Source organism: Branchiostoma floridae, chromosome 5, assembly GCF_000003815.2.
Source record: "Branchiostoma floridae strain S238N-H82 chromosome 5, Bfl_VNyyK, whole genome shotgun sequence".
NCBI classification, from domain to species: domain Eukaryota; kingdom Metazoa; phylum Chordata; class Leptocardii; order Amphioxiformes; family Branchiostomatidae; genus Branchiostoma; species Branchiostoma floridae.
Window position 1 is genome coordinate 1,397,125 of NC_049983.1, and position 6,644 is coordinate 1,403,768.

A 6,644-nucleotide genomic window follows, 5' to 3' on the forward strand; every position below is an offset into this window, starting at 1 on the left:
TTGTCCTCTCTTGTTATTTTTTAAAAGCGTTAACATTGTCAGTCGAGCCTGAGGGCGATGGGAAGGTGTTTGATGGAGGTTCTTGACAGGAGTAGCTTGGACGCTGTATAACAGTCAAACTCTAAAGTTTAAAAACTTGATATCCACCGATCAGATATCCGAGAACACTCAGTTGCACATGATCGAAACCGTATTGTTGGCATCCGTCTGTCTCGGAAGACAATGGTAGGCAGACGGGTTTAAGGCGACCCGTCTGCCTGGCCTGCACGTGGGTTTTTAAGGTGAAGGAGGGGTGTGCACGTCCTTCTCCGCCCTCTCGTCTACTGGCGCACTAGTCCTACAGGGGCAACTGTTTGCAACGTGTAAGACAGCCCCAGCAGATGCAGGTTTGTTGTTTGGAGTTTCGACCAAGGATGCAAAGGGTTCCTCCTACCCCTGACTCGTGTCATGGCGGATGCGTCATGTCCGAACATGCCCCTATGGCCTGTCACCACCACAAAGGCCTGTCACTGCCACTAGCCGCAGCTAAGTACTCATTTACACCTGAGTTAGGTGAAGAAAGTCGTGTAAAGTGCCTTTCCCAAGGGCACAAGATCGGTGACACGGCAAGCGGATTTGAACCCCGGACCTCTCGGGCCTGAGACCAACGCGCTCCCGATCGTGCCACGCGGTCCCACCGATCGAAACCGTATATTGTCGTCATTACTCGCATTGTTACTGGGTCTGCTCACATCCTATGTAGTATGTCCGGATTTATTGCAAACGGGTAACTGTGATGAAACAGCTGATCCAAAATGTGAATTGAATTGAATGTTACAGATATACCTTATGTAACGCTTGGCTGATTGCTAATTGACACAATGAATGCCCCAAAGCTACTGGGTAATTTACAATCTACGGCAGTAGATCTATGTATCTATGTACGCCAGTTAAAGTGTCACCTACATTGTATTGCCATATACGTATAACCCTAAACCCCTACCAAATATAATCAGTATCTACCCAAGGCTTCTCAAGTTATACTGTTCATACACTCTCTCTCACACACACACACTCAAGCACACACACACACACAAACAAACACAAATACATATAGTCACATACGAAGACAGAGATACATATGCAGATAGATACATTAGATATATGAATAGATTGATGGATAGATAAATAGTTAGATAGATAGATAGATACATACATAGATAGATACATGTAGATGGATAAATACTAGTAGATGGATGGATAGATTAGATAGGTAGGTAAATTTGTATCAAAGGAGACCCGTATGAAGTCATGAAAGCACAGCCAATAGCACATTCGTTGAGAAAATTGACCGACATGTCCAGTTACTGCGACGTTCTAACATGTATATATCAGTCACGGCACAAACAGACAGGCATTGAAAACACCAATAGAAGGACACTCGCTTCCTTTGGTGGCGCCAGTATCGGCCTGTAATTAGGCATGGCGAAGAATTTTACGTGATGAAAGAAGATCGATTATCTAAGGTTCCTTTTGTTATAAAGGTGTCAGCATTGCCCCAAGGGTGCATGAAGAGGGGCTCGGGGTTTTATTTCATGTCGGTTCCTTTCTTGGGGGAACAACATTAGTACATTAGGGTGTGAGCCGGTGTGACAGCGATTTCGCCCCCCCCCCCCGTGATCTCGCATTGCTTCTCGAAGGGTTCTCAAGAGCAACTGGTTACTACGTATTAGGCTCGCTACCTGGTACTATACTGCACCTGGGGAGTAACGTATATGGTGTGTTACCTGGTATCTATATGGCACCTTATTACCTGAAGATGTTATACCTCGAAAGTCGATAATATATGGTTCGGTGCAAACAAGTCATTGAAATGAAAAAGACACTTTTTTTGCAGTTGAGGTGGCAAAAAAAGTCAGCGCTATCGTGAACACCATCTACGGTACGGAATAAGTCAGCTATATGTTTTCAATTTGTCACAGTATTTTCTATCTTGTGCAGGAAACATTTCCAGCACTAAAAAAACACAAGTGAATCATAGTTTCTTATTACAAACACTATCTACGCGCAAGTCCATATACCTGTTGCGAAATGCTACAAAAACACTGGTAAAGTACCAGTCTTAAGAAACACGGTTAAAACACCAGTTTATAAATACTAAAAAAACAGTCATATTGGAGGTGAAGATACCCATAGGAATACCTAATGAATACCTTATCTACATAACTAATAAAGACATTTCATGCACCGCGGCACGTAGTAGGCCTCCTACTCTCGGCTCAAAAAATGTCAGCAGTTTGGTAACAAATGTCAGCAGTTTGGTAACAAAAACAATTCTACTTGAACTCTAATGCGCGACTCTGGGTGATTCTGCATGGGAAAACGAAACAGACGCTCCAGGGGCTCCAACACCAGCGAAGAGAACGGCAGTCCGACAAACCTGACTCATCGCCCCCCTCCCAAGACACCTAAAATGGCTACGCCGAGTAACGCGGGCATGGCTTCTCTTCCTCCTGAACTACAACCTTTGGCTCATTTAATTTTGGAACAATCGAAACTACAACAAGAGACTCTAGCAGGACAACTAAAGACTGTCGGGGATAAACTGTCGGGTCAAATCCGAACGCTGGATGTAAAAGTCGACGGGCTATCCACCGAACTTTCTTCACTACGCGACCGGGTTTTGACGCTAGAGACTGCCGCAGAGTATAAAGACAACGAAGTCGAACAGCTGCGAAGAGAGCTACACAACGAACGACGGGAGCGAGTCAAATCGGATCTGTTAGCAGAACGCTACTCAAGAAAGTCTGACGTGATCATCAGGGGCCTACCATACCATAAGGAGGAAAACTGTGAAATGCTCTTCAACGACTTCTTGCTAGGAGAGCTTGGCTTGGAAAAGATGCCATTAGTGGCAGTTCACCGGTTATCGCGGCCAACAAAGACCCGACCCAACCCTCATCTACTAGTTAGACTGGTCAACTATCATGATCGCGATCGCATACTGAAGGAGGGACGAAAACTCCGAGGAAGTGGTTACGCAGTCTACGAACACCTCCCGCCGCCGATCCAAGCAGCGAGGTCCCAGCTTGTTCCTGATCGGGATGCGGAGATACAGAAAGCTAAGGACACCAATACGCGCAGTAAGATATCTATCTATGTACCTCCAAAAAGCACTTACGCTGTACTGTTGGTTAATGGAAAGGGAAACAAAGCGCATCAATGCGGTAGATATCGCTTTAACCGAAAACAAGACAACCTGATATGTATGCACAAATGTGGATTGTCAACATTAAATGACTTTTCCTCACTTTGATGCATCGTTGTCTCTGTGTGTTTATTTGTTTACAATGATCTGGAATGTGTGAGCTTGTAAGGCTGAGAGTCCTGACACATTCCCAGGCGTTCGCAATTATGAAACAATGGTTACCACCTGTTCTGTTGTCCAGACCTCGCACCTTTTGTTTTTGATTTGATTCTGTACTCCCATTTCATTTAAGTTTTTGGACACAGATTTGATTTATTTATGTTTGTTTACTTATATTATGTGCTCCGTGGACAAATGATATCTTTGTCTATTTTTTTTGGTTCTTACATTTAACGTTACTTGTTATTACTATATTGATATGGTAATTCAGCCATGTTGGTTGAATTCGAATTGCGGAGCTGACGAATCTCGACAAGGTTAAAAACAGGGTGGTGATGACTTTAAAAAATATTTAGGGGAGCCGGAAAATTTTGTATGAGTAAGATCGGTGCTGATATGTCTGTATGGAAGTGCGCCAATGTTGTTAACTATATTTCAGTTATTTTGAGTTACATCTGTATGTATGTTTCAGTTTCTGTTCTTTATCTGGCGTACCCATGTAACACAGTTTATTTTTGTTCGGATACCACGGATACCACGGATCATGAAAGTATATGGTGCGATAGATTTTTAAAAGAATTGTCCACCCACATACTTTTCCTGTTCTCCACATTACAAAGAAATTTTATCAAAGAATGTTATAGACAACAACCATGATTGACGGTAAAACGAAAATTGGATCTTATAATATTAACGGACTTGCAAATCATAGAAAAAGGAAAGAAATCTTTACGTGGCTGTCCGAAAAATCCAGTGATATTATATGTTTACAGGAAACTCATTCGAATCTAAAAGAAGAAAATGTATGGGAAAGAGAGTGGGGAGGGCAAATACTATTTAGTCATGGGACAAGTAATCAGCGAGGTGTTGCTATTCTTTTGAAAAAAGACTTAGATTGTACTGTTCACGATGTCAAAAAAGATGATGATGGTCGACTCCTTATGGTAGATATTACTGTGAAAAGCAAGCGCTTCTGCTTGGCTAACATATACGGCCCAAACAAAGACAATCCCACTTTCTTTGATTATGTTGAAAACAAAATTATAGATATGAAATTAAGCCACGAAAATATAATTGTTGTCGGTGATTTTAACACAGTTCTCAATGCGGGCTTAGACCGTGCAGGAACTAATTCCACAGTTTATCATCCTCAGGCACAACAACGGATTTCTGACATGATACAGGCGTTAGACTTAGTAGATATATGGCGTTTCCAATTTCCACACATATCCAGATTTACATGGCGTAGAGGAAAACAGGCAAGCCGTATTGATTATTTCTTAGTTTCCTTTTCACTTATTGCTGATACATCTAATGTAAAAATATCCGATAGATTTAAGTCTGACCATAAGTTTATTTCTATTTTTATTAAAACAGCAGACTATCAGCGAGGTAAAAACTACTGGAAATTCAATCAATCTCTTTTAAGTGACAACATTTTTATTAAGTTAACTGAGGAATTCATCGAAGAATTTTTCCGAATCAACCTCGGAACGAGCGACCCTTTAACAGTTTGGGACACCTTCAAATGTTGTTTCAGAGGACATTCAATAAAATATTCCTCACGTAGATATAAAGAAAACACTCTGAAAGAAAATCAAATTAAGGGCCGTATAGATGAACTCACAATGAAATTAGATGCGTCCAATGTACCACCTGATGGGTTGATTCAAGAGCTCAATATATTACAGAATGAATTGGAAACTTTATGCGAAGAAAAAATAAGTCAGAAGCTTTATAATACACGTGCAAAAAATATGGAGTTTTCAGAAAAGTGTAATAAGTTTTTCCTTAAGATAGGTCTTAGAAACCAGGCAAGGAAGAATTTGAACAACCTGACAACATCAGATGGTAAAAACATTCATGAACCAGAAGGTATCTTATCAGAACTAAGATCCTTTTATTCATCACTTTATTCATCTGATAGCGAGACTGTTACTTTAGAAAGAGAGAAATCTGATATTTTCTTCCCGACTACGAACAATGTCCATTTGAGTGAAAAGCAAAAAGACACTTGCGAAGGTCCAATAACAGAAAACGAACTCTGGGCAGCTGTTAATAGTTTTAAGGATGGTAAAGCACCGGGGCTCGATGGACTGCCTATAGAGATTTACAAGACGTTCTTTAAGAGTCTCAAACAACCAATGCTCATGTGTTTTAACCATGCCTTTGATACAGGACACCTGTCAGAAACTCAGAAAGTTGGACTTATTACACTTTTACTTAAACAAAACGGAGATGGACAATACAAAAACCCTAGTCAACTTACGAATTGGCGACCTTTAACACTGCTATGTTGTGACGTTCGAATTATCTCTAAAATAATAGCATTAAGAATTAAGAAAGTCATAAATAATTTGATATGTCAAGACCAAACTGGGTTCCTGAAAGGTAGATTTATTGGTGAAAATATCAGAAGAATTCTGGAAATAATCGAGCACTATGAAACTGAAAATAAACCGGGATTAATTTTTGTAGCAGACTTTGCGAAAGCTTTTGATACTATACACTGGGAATACATGTTTAAAGTATTGAGGTTTTTCGGTTTTGGTAACTCCTGTATTAGATGGATATCTTTGCTGTACAATGATATTTCTAGTAGGATTATAAATAACGGACATATATCCTCTACTTTTCCAATCTCCCGAGGGGTCCGTCAGGGGTGCCCACTGTCGCCTTACCTTTTTGTCCTATGTGTAGAAATTTTAGCTATGAAAATTAGAGATAATAGTCAAATCAAAGGGCTAACAGTTAATGAGTGTGAAACAAAAATCTCACAATTCGCCGATGACTCAAACTTCCCCATTCAGCCCGAACTGTCTACTATTTTAGCACTAGTGAGAGACCTAAATGACTTTGCCGCTATCTCTGGATTAAAACCAAACTATGATAAGTGTAAAATATTGCGAATTGGATCATTAAGGAATACTTTCTTTGTACTTCCGTGTTCTCCTCCTTTGCAATGGACAAACGGGCCAGTGCAGATGCTGGGTGTAATTATGTCAGGTGATACAAAGGACCAATTGGAAAATTATAGAATAATTTTAAGTACCACATTTTTTAAAATATGTTCCAGGGTGTTGTGCTCAGAGCCTATAAGGTATAGATTTAGCTGTGCTTATCATATTCATGTTTTAGTATCAGCGAGTCTTTTATGAAATCCATGAGGTCTAAAAATATGCTAGGGGTCTGTAGCTCCACTTCCTAGTGAAAATTTTGAAAAATACCAACCCAGTAACTTTCTACAGCACATCAAAGTTGGTGGATCAGTTAATTAGGCAGAAGGGTGAAAGGTGTT